General features: G+C 36.0%; 1 long non-coding RNA gene across 1 annotated transcript in view; it reads right to left on the minus strand.

Annotated features, from left to right (window-relative positions):
- Nucleotides 1–4,075, minus strand: part of LOC129042680 (uncharacterized) — a 74,290-nt gene extending 70,215 nt beyond the window's left edge. Inside the window, exon 1 of the long non-coding RNA XR_008504186.2 lies at nt 3,991–4,075. This is a non-coding gene — a long non-coding RNA (uncharacterized LOC129042680). The remainder of the gene's footprint in view (nt 1–3,990) is intronic.
- Nucleotides 4,076–11,239: the final 7,164 nt, after the last annotated feature.

Consider the following 11,239-nt stretch of genomic DNA (forward strand, 5'->3'; position numbering starts at 1 on the left):
ATATTTTTTCTAATTTCTTCCTATAACAAATGATGTTACAAATAATATTCTTATACCATTGTTATACTTGTTTCTCTGTGCAAATATACAAGTGCACATACACAAGGAGTTTTCTAAGACACATCCACAAGAATGGAATTGCTTGGCATGACAGCATGAACATCTTCTAATTTACTACATATTGCCAAATCATTCTCCAAAATGCTTGTACCAACTTATACTTCCACCAACAACACAGAAGTTATATTAATTTGTGCCCACACTTCATATTGCAAGACTTAAATTCTGCCAATCTTATGAGTTTAAAATGCATGTAATTGTTGTTTTGATTTTCATTTTCCTGATGACTAATGAATAAAGCATCTCTTAATAAAAACATAAGCAATTCAGCCGGTTTCCTCGCCCTTAAAACCATTCATCCACAGTGAAAACTATGGTGTTGGATATTGGAAAAAGTGTTGTTGGAAGGGTTCCTTTAAATAATGTTATGCAATGAGTCCCCCAGACCAAAAAAAAAAAAAAAAGTGAGCATTTGAGTGTGGCTGCCCCTTATCTTAGTTCTTCAGACACAATGAGCTGATGTCTAACTACAACCTAGAAAACCAAATTGCAGAAACAGGCCAGCCAGCTGTTTCTATAACAAAATAAAGAAGAGTTGATTCTGTATTTGGATTGGTCTGTTCTTCCAGAATTTGTCCAGCAAAGGAAACTGAGACTGCAGTGCACCAGATGAACACGGAAGGTGGGAGAGCTGGCCTGGAGCTGTTTTAAATTCTACCTTAAAGGACAATCTAGGAGGCTGACAGGAACCCAAAGGTATATTTTATGTGCTGTAGAAAAAGTAGGAGGAGCTAAAGTATGTGTGACTAGCAAAAGAAAAATGAATTTCCTATGTCACAGGAAGTACAAGTTTGTGATTGGTGATGTGAATAAAATACTCACCTCAGGCACAAAATTTAAGCAGCACCAAAAAGCAAAAATTCAGTAACCAAGATAGTAAAATTTTATGCACTATTTAAAAAAAAGTCAGAATTAATGCCAAAGAATTTACGATGAACAAAATATTATTTCTTTAAGACAGTTCTCAACCCTGGACTTACATATCCCTGCCTCACTTTCCTCACCCTAATCCTGACTTTTCGGGGAATGTTCCTAGAGGAAGACCCTGAAAAATAAAAAAATAAAAAAATAAATAGCCCAAGAAAGAGTCCGCTTTAAGCCTCTTGCAGGCCCAGAAGCCATGAAGTTCTCTTATCCCAGTACCAGCCAATGAAGCCTACACTGCTGCCTTGTCTTTCATCCTTCCTCCCTTCCCAGCACAATCATCAGCCTTATTTCTGTTGGGGTCAGGAGCCACAGCAGGTAGGGGAAGGAGAGGCATGAGGGCTGTGTGTAAGGAGAGCTGACGGTACCAAGTTGAGTCTGTGTTTTGTGCCTCAACATGATCATCACAGGTCCTTTTTATCATTTAAGAGATATGGATTCTGTCAAATTTTTTGTCCAGAAGCAAGAAAAAATTAGCAAATCAAAGGGACAGTGGAAACAAGATGCTTTCTGCAGGTTCATTGTACCAGTTATACAAGAAAGTAAATGTATACTTACAAATCGAGACACATGTTCTGCAGAAACTATAGCCTCTCTGCTTTAGATAGGGTGGTCAGGGAAATAGCTCTGGGCATCTCAGAAGAAAGGAGGGAGTGCCAAGCAGCCCAAGAGTTGGTGGCACAGACAAAAACCTAAGAAAAGGCCCTGCAGCAGCAGGAAGTGTGGCTCCTTCTGAATCTGAAAGGCCAGACTCACTAGACGGTACCACTGGTGGTATCAGACAGAAAAGGGGAGCTAGGACCAGATCTGCTGGGCTAAGGCAAGGACTTTGGATTATTTTCTAAGTTTTATAAAGGTTCATTCAAGGGTTTTGAGGATTGGATTGGCATGGCCTGCTTTCACCAGTGATGTCCTAGAGGGTGCAATAAGGCAAGAAGAAGAATTAATATGCATAAAGAATGAAAAGGAAGAAGTAAATTGCTTCTATTCACAGACAATACAGAGTATCCTAAGGAATCCTCAACACAACTACTAAGGAGAACTAATCTATGAACTTCACAATGTGACAAAATTAAAAATCAATATTTAAAAATCACTTTTATTTCTACACATTATTAGAAAAGCATAATTGGATAATAAAATTTCCAAAGCAATGTTACTTATAACATCAAAACCACAAAGTATTTAAAAATAAAATTAACAAAAGATATGAAAGACCTCTAAAATAAAAAACAGAGAGAAATTAAAGGAGGCCTATATAAATGCAATAATGCCATGTTCAAAGAGTAGAAGATTCAATAATGTTAACACATCGATTCTTCCTGAATTAATCCGTAGATGCAGTACAATCCCAACAGGCATGTTTTTAAAGAAATTGATAAATTAATTTTAAAATTGTTATAAAAAAGCAAAAGACCTAGAATAGCTCTAACTATATTTAAAAAGAACAAACTTGAATGATTCACAATGCCTGATTTCCAAGTTACTTTTATAGTTACAGTATCCAGACAATATGATATTGACATAAGACAGACACAAAATAAATTAAACAGACCCAAATATACACAGGCAGTTAATTTTTGACAAAGATGTAAGTTAAATGCAATGGGGAAAGGAAAATTGTTTCAACAAATGTTATTGGAATAACTGGATAACATGAATTTCAATCCTTATTTGACACCATATACACATATTAATTTGAAATGCATCATAGTCCTAAATATGAGAGCAAAAATTATAAAACTTCTAGAAGAAAACATTGTAAAACACTTTAGTAACCTTATGTTTGGCAAAGATTTCTTTAAAAAGACATGTAGTAACATAAAATTAACATAAAAACATATTAACATAAAAATAGATACATGGACCTCATCAAAATTAAAATTCAACTGGAAAACATTACCTCATCAAAATTAGCTTAAAAACACTCCATAAAAATATAAATGGCAAAACATAGACTGGGAGAAAGTATTCCCAAATGATATGTCTATAATCTTTACATATAAGTAAAGAACTCTTGCACTTAATTAACCAAACCACAAATGATCAATTACAAATGGACAAAAGAATTAGCATCCAAAAGAAGATATATCAATGGTTAATACATGAAAAGTTCTCAGCACAATTAGTAATGATGGAAATGCAAACCAAAACCAGAAAGAGATTCCCTTTCCCATCACTAGAATGGCTACAACGAAAATTGTTGACAACACCAAATATTGAGGAGGATGCGGCAGATCTGCAATTCTCAGACATCACTGGTAGGGTGAAAATTTAAGAACTTTAGGAAACATTTGAGAGGTTTTTAGTAAGTTGTATCTGTACCTACTCTACGAGTAGTTATACTTCAATATATTTTAGTAGTTATACTTCAATATATTTACCCAAGGGGAATAAAAATGCATTTCCTCACAAAGAATTACACATGGACGTTCACAGCAACATTAATCACATTATTCATAATACCCAAAGAGTGAAAACAATTCAAATGTCTATCAACCAACAAAAGAATAAACAAAATGTTTTATATTCATACAATTAAATACTATTCAGGAATTGAAAGTACAAGCTTTACACTCCTACACAAAAACACACACACACACACACACACACATAATAAAGGCTTCATTTGTTGTAGTTGAGTTCTGTTGCTTCTAGATGCCTACACAACCCTCAAGGCTTCAAAATATCCTCTTCCAGAAAAAACATTTAAAAATATTCACCCCTGGCATGGCTCCAATTGTGGGAACACAGTTTATTCAGGGTAATAAACGGAATTCTACATCTTCTCTCCTTTTGTGCTTAAATAAGTGTTTTAAAATGTTTCATTTATTTTAATGTGAGATTAAAGTGGAGAAAAAGGTTATTAAAGTGTAATTATGATACAATACATCCTTCTATTTTTGTTATACTAGGAGAAGAGTGTTAATATAATGAATTACCTACCTTTAATTTTACAATAGATGAAGGCTACATTCATTTGCAACTTTTGTTTAAAGAATCTGAATTAGAGGAAAATGTTTGCTTACTTCTGTGAATAAAAAAATGAAACCAGGTTTAATAGAAATTAAAATAAGAAGAAATCAAAGAAAAATGATTTATCAAAACTTATTATTTACTTACAATAGGTTTAAGCCTTCACATTATATAAATTATATATATCAGTAAAGGGTCTTTCAGCTTCTCTCCAGGACCCTTGGCACACCTATAAATTTGAGTAAATCTTTCCAGCCTCTTTTTTCTGGTGAATTCTTTCACTACAATTTAAATACTTATTGTAAGCAAGTAATATTTTATATAGTTATTATATTTCTTCATTTCGAGAGCACATTCATATCTTAATTCATTCCAGGTGATCCCAATTTGTGGAATGTTACAGCTTGTGTTCATGTGTAATTATGTACCATTAAAATAATAATAGCTGTCATTCATTCAGAACCTCCTATACCTGACACTGTGCTAACTATATCACATACATTATCTCAACTAATCCTCACAACAGGCCTAGGAAGTAGGGACAATAATTAATCTCCATGTTGCAGATAAGAATTCAGAAGCTCAGAGAAATTAAGAAACGTAACCAAAGTCTGTTAGGAAATACCAGAGCAGGATTTGAACTAAGTTCTTCATGACTTTACAGCCTGTAGTTTTAAAAGCCAGGCATACTGCTGCTTGGTTCTCTGAACTTAATACAGGTTATTATGCATAACTAATGTCACCCATGAAGGGCCTGACACCGGATGTCTTAGATAACACAAAGAGAAACTGTCCACAGCTTTACTGCGGCTCTTCCCATAGCCCTGGAGCTGTCTGGGTGAGTGGTACTAAGCAGTATAAATACTGAGGTTACCTCGTTGTAAAGATAACATCACTAGGCTTCAGTGATACCCAGTTTCTAGTTGTATTTTACCTTATACTTTGTTCATAAAGATCTCCTTACCAAATATATCAGATGGATTATGGATTTATTTCTTCTACCAAACCCCCGCTAAAAGAATAGTAAATGTGTTTCAAATTGTATTAATCTACCAGGGCAATAATAGAAGGAGAAGGATGCTTGGAAAATAGAATAGGAAAAAAATAATGACTTTAGAAAATTACCAAATATGAATCTTGATATAGAAAATTATATTTAGAATAAAAATTCAAAGAAACCTCACAGAACATAAAACAAAAAGTCAAAAATATGGAAAATATAAAAGAAAAAGTAATAAACATTTCCAATATCTTTAGAGTAATATTTCTAGAGAGAGAACAGAGAAAATAAAGGGGAGAGAATTATCACATATAAAACCCAATAAACAATTTTAAAGGTAAAAGACATAAGCCCCTAAATTTGACTAGCTCACTAAGTACCCAAAAAAGCAAATAAAATAAAAAGATGAACCCAAATGATACCACCTTGAAATTTCAGAATTAGATGTTCTACAAGAAAAGCTCCCAGAAGAAAGAAGTTAGTCTCCAAAGGAGGAACAGAAATCAAATAACATCAGATCCCTCAACAGCAATGCTGGATCCTAGAAGACAATGTAGTCAGGTCTTCAACATTCTAAAGAAAAAAACATTTTTCACCTAAAATTTTGTATAATATATTACTGAAATGTAAAGATGAAGATATTTGCAAGCATGCAAAGTATATAACATTAGTAGGATAACAGCATATGCTAAAATAAAGGAATACTATTATGATGTATATATATGTAAACAAATGTGTGTGTGTGTGTGTGTGTGTGTGTGTGTGTGTATTTGAAGATTATTTCTTGCTCTTCTAATGGACCATGGTATCAATCCATGCTACTAGACGTCGCTCTTCATGTGGTCACTCAGGGAACTCAGACCAAAAAGGTCCTGCCACCTCCAACAAGTACACAGAGGACACAGAGGGGGAACGAACTTGAGGGGCCACACGTGAGAGGTTTTTACAAGCCAGACCTGGAAGTGGCATATCACTTTGTACATTCCGTTGGTCATAATTTAGCTTCATGGGAGATGAGAATTATAACCATATACCTAGAAAGAAGAGGAAGTGGACTTCGGTAAACAAATAGCAGTCGTCTTTGCCAAACAGACTGGCAAATATACTTTCAATGATTGGTTCTTAGAAAATTACTGAAAGATACACTTCAGCAAAATGAGGGAGTAAAGCAAGAATGAGGACACACTATGAGATTTAAGACACAGAAGATGGAGAGTACAGTAATGAAGACAAACCCTAGAACCAGAGAACAGACAGACCATGTTGAAGCATGAGGAATAAGAGGTTTGTTAGTTAACCCAATCAATGTGAGCTATTCCTACAAACCTGATGAAGAAGTGATTACCAGTTCTTCAGAAATGTTTCCCCTCCACTGGGAAATGTCAAAATAGGCAACTTTCTTTTCTCAGTCTTCAGGGGGCTGTGTCATCCTTACTTGAAAGCGGACTCTTTGTGGTGCTCCCTATGCTGAGCTCTACCAGGTGGGACTAGGCTCTTTCCTCTGCCTGTCCCCCCATGACACCCTAAAAATCTGGGAAAGTTGGTTTGGTTTAGCAGCACCCTCAGAACATGAACTCTGCTCACCATACTAGGTTCCCACTTTAATTTACCTTTTACTTTGGCCTCTGATAATTCTTTGTTTTCTAGCCAGATCTTTGATGCACTTTCTTTACTTTTTTCTTTCTTATTTCTCTGTTTATTTATTTAGAGACAGGGTCTTGTTCTGTTACCTAACCTGGAGAGCAGTGATACAATCATAGCTCACCACAGCCTCAACCTGCCAGACTCAAGCGATTCTTCTACTTCAGTCTCCTTGAGTAGCTGGGACCACAGGAGTGCACCACAATGCCCAGCTAATTTTTTAAATATTTTGTAGAGACAGAGGCTCAGCACGTTGCCCAGGGTGGTCTTGAACTTCTGAGCTCAAGTGATTCTCTGGCCTTGGCCTCCCAAACTGCTGGAATTACAGGAGTGAGCCACGTCACTCAGCCTGGCCTGGGGAACTTTCAATAGCAGACAGTCATTTTCAGCAGAAGGACTCTTCCTCCATCCTGTTCTCATGATAGTGAGTGAGTTATCATGTGATCTGATGGTTTTATAAGGGGCTTTTCCTCCTTTTGCTCTTCACTTCTCCTTGCTGCCACAATGTTAAAAAGGACATGTTTGCTTCCACTTATATACCATGATTGTTAAGTTTACTGAGGCTTCCCCAGCCATGCTGAACTGTCAGTCAATTGTCAATTAAACCTCTTTCCTTTATGAATTGCCCAGTCTTGGGTATGTCTCTATTAGCAGCACGAAAACGAAATAATACAAGATATTTCTCTTATTTTATTGCTTTGAAACTAAAATAGGGGCTACCACTTTAGTAGGGTGATCAAAAAGAAAAGAAAAGAAAAAAAAACTTATATGAAGCAGAGCTTAATATGTAATAGAACATGTGATACATGTAACAGTGGCCTGGCACGGTGGCTCATGCCTATAATCCCAGCACTTTGGGAGGCCGAGGCAGCCGAGCCAGGAGATCGAGACCATCCTGGCTAACACGGTGAAACCATGTCTCTACTAAAAATACAAAAAATTAGCTGGGCATGGTGGCAGGCGCCTGTAGTCCCAGCTACTCGGGAGGCTGAGGCAGGAGAATGGTGTGAAGCTGGGAGGCGGAGCTTGCAGTGAGCCTAGATCGCACCACTGCACTCCAGCCTGGGCAACAGAGCGAGACTCCCATCTCAAAAAAAAAAAAAAAATACATGTAACAGCATATAACAGAAGCAAAAAGTAAGTCTTTGATGTTGTAAGCTACTGAGATTTTGAGCTATTTATTATCGCAATAGAACATAACAAAAATTGGCTAACAGAGAAATAATTTAAGCAAGGGAGTACTTAGAATAGTTTTATTATTTCCCCTTAGAACCCCTGTACTAGTCCAGTAATTTTTTTTTTTTTTTTTTTTTTTGCTTATGCTACTTTCATTCTTTGAAAATCAACACTCTCTCTATATAATGAAAACATTTTGTTAGGAAATACAAATACAGTAGACCCTTCAACAATGTGGGAGTCAGGGCACTGATGCCTACACAACAGAAAAGTTGAGTATAAGTTTTGACTCCCCCAAAACTTAACTACTAATAGTCTTATTGTTGAACAAAATCCTTACCCATAACATAAACAACACGTTTTGTATGTTATATTTATTATATACTGTGTTCCCATATAAAGTAAGCTTGATAAAAGAAAATGTTGTTAAGAAAATCATAAAGAAGAGAAAATACATTAACTATTTTCTCTCTATTCTCTAAGTGAAAGTGGATTAATACAAAAATCTTCATCTTCATCGTCTTCATGTTGAACAGACTGAGGAGGAGGAGGAAAAGAATGGGTTGGGCTTGCTGTCTCAGGGATGGCAGAGGTAGAAGAAAAGCTATGTGTAAGTGGACCCAAGCAGTTCAAACCTGTGTTGTTCAATGGTCAACTGTAATTAGCTTGTAACTTTTCACATTAGTCTGTAAGTCAAAATATCATAAGCAATTGACTCAATGTAATTATAAACATATCATCATACTAAAAAACACAATATGTGGCCTTTCCAACCAGGGCTATTGTTTGTATTGGATAATTTTCAATAAGCAGAGGGTTGCCTGAAATGCAATTTCCTAATTTAGTAAGTGATTGCATAAAATACTCACAAATATCTTTGCTTTTTAGTTCTCTTTAATTTTAAAAGCAATGGAATGAAATATCAATGGAGAAAATAATATATGGGTAAGTTGACCAAAAACTTAATCTGAAGTCATAAAAACTCTATTAAAACTACCTATCATTGTAGATAAAAGTGATTTTCATTATATTTATAAAGATCTGTCAAACTTTTCTCATAAAAATAATACCTTATAAATAAATATTCAAACCTCTGAATTTTAAGATTCAGTTTAGACATATGTTATGAGTTGGATTCTTACCATTGTAATTTCTCAAGTCACACATACACTATGTTATATTGACTAAAATTTCTCACTGCCAAATCCTCAAAATACAAAATCTTGGTATAAGTTCAATTCCCTTCCTTAGAAAAGGTTAGGAAATTAAATATTATTTTACTAAATATGCCAGTTAACTGAACTACACTTTACCTATAAATTAATAATTGAAAAAAAAGAATGCATTATAATTCTTAACACCAACACTGCTTATAATATATTTTATTATTTGTGAAGTCTCTGTTTATTTTCTTAACTTGGGGATATCATCAATACTAATTACAATATGGCTATGTACACATAGAATGTATAGAAAATTACAGTAAAAAACCAATGGGTTTATAGTGTAAAAATGCTATCATATATGTTAGATATTGCTTTTTAGTAAAACAAATTATTGCCATCAATAGTCCATCTTTGCTGGGTGCTGTGGCTCATGTCTGTAATCCCAACACTTTGGGAGGCCAAGGTGAGTGGATCACTTGAGGCCAGGAGTTCGAGGTAAGCCTGGGCAACATAGCGAAACCCAGTCTCCACTGAAAAACACACAAAAAATTAGCCAGGCATGGTGGCATGCGCGCCTGTAATTCCAACTACTCAGGAGGCTGAAGCACAAGAATCCTTTGAACCCCGAAAGCAGAATCACACCACTGCACTCCACCCTGGGCGAGAGAGTGAGACCCTGCCTTAAAAAACAAAAACAAAACGAAACAAAACAAAATCCATCTTCAAGTTTATTTAGCATCTAATGAATGCACGTTACTATCTGAGTATTGTGTGTGAAAGAAAGAGAAGGCATAATCTTTCCTTTCAATAAGATTGTAATTTAGTTCAGATGATGGACCACAGGACTACACCATTTTATTCCCTTCTACTCGATCCACATGGGTAGACAAGCCTCTTGAGAAAGTTGTTGCTACTTTCAGTCTTCACTTCCCATTTCCCCATTCACTTTCAACCCACTGTAGAGTGGCTTCCACGTCCATCATTTCTTTCTAGCTGTTCTCACCTAGTTAAACCACCTTATTGCTAAATCCAATAAAACTTCCTGGTCCTTACCTTTGTAGCATTGGCTACTGGTGACCATTTGCTCTTCCTTGCAATGCTCTGGGACCCTAGGGCCTCACGGGTATCGTGTTCTTCATCTTCTCTTCCTTTTTCTCAGTTACTCCTTTGTGTTCCCAACCTCTGAGTTTCTCATCTACTGACATTCCTTAATTTGGGGTGCTATTTAGGCTAATGTATGCTTTCTTTTCACACATTCTCATCCACCCTATGGTTTACATTTCCACTTACATACTAATAACTCCCAAATAAATATTTGCAGCCCAAATATTTTTCTGAATTATAGACACAAATCTCTACTTGGATGTCCCCCAGGCATCTCAAACTAAACATGTCAAAATAATATCCAAACCTGTTAAAATGGCTTAGGGGGCTGTAGTATTCCTGCTTCTAACTTTAATGCCTTGAATATGCCATGCTTTCTGTTGCCCCAGGGCCTTTGTTAATGACAGGACCATAATCCTTTCCTGACTTACACTGTCCTACCTAGTCTGCCTATCAAACTTGAATTCTTCCCCAAACCTTAACTTGCTCCTCAAAGTATGTGTTTGGGAATCTCCGAGGTGCTACCATCACACTATATTATACCACCTATACACCTATACACACTGTATTATACCACCTATACACCTTATTAGACTGTGAGCCTTCTGAGGATAAATGCCAGGTCTCAGTTGTTCCCCATGCATCTCCAGGAACTGGAGCAGTAGCTGGTTCTGAGAAGCTGCTCAGCTATGTGCCTTATAGTAAGTATATAGCGGTTAAGGGCCAGGCCTGCAGAGCAAGCTACCTGGGTTTTGTCATTTACTACCTGTGTCACTTTAGATAAGCTGCTTAACTTCTTGGTCCCCAAATTGTGGTTATAATTGTTTTCATTTCATGCAATTATTGTGAGAATTAAATGAGTTAATCTTTACAAAGTGTGCACAAGTGCCAGACACATGAGAATTGCTAAAGATTAGCTATTATTTTCAGTTGAAAATTATTTGTATTGTGTTTTTGCTACCCTGATGCAGCAACAAATTCACTAAAAATAACTGAAATCTAGTGCTGGGCCTTAGAGTTGTGTGGCCTGAGATGACAGAAAAATCTAACTGGACTGTATTGTGAATTACAGCAGCTACCTCATAATGCATAGAGTAAGGTGGAGTCAATTTTCCAGCCTGTCTCTCTGTCT

Source organism: Pongo pygmaeus, chromosome 7 (genome assembly GCF_028885625.2).
Source record: "Pongo pygmaeus isolate AG05252 chromosome 7, NHGRI_mPonPyg2-v2.0_pri, whole genome shotgun sequence".
NCBI lineage: Eukaryota > Metazoa > Chordata > Mammalia > Primates > Hominidae > Pongo > Pongo pygmaeus.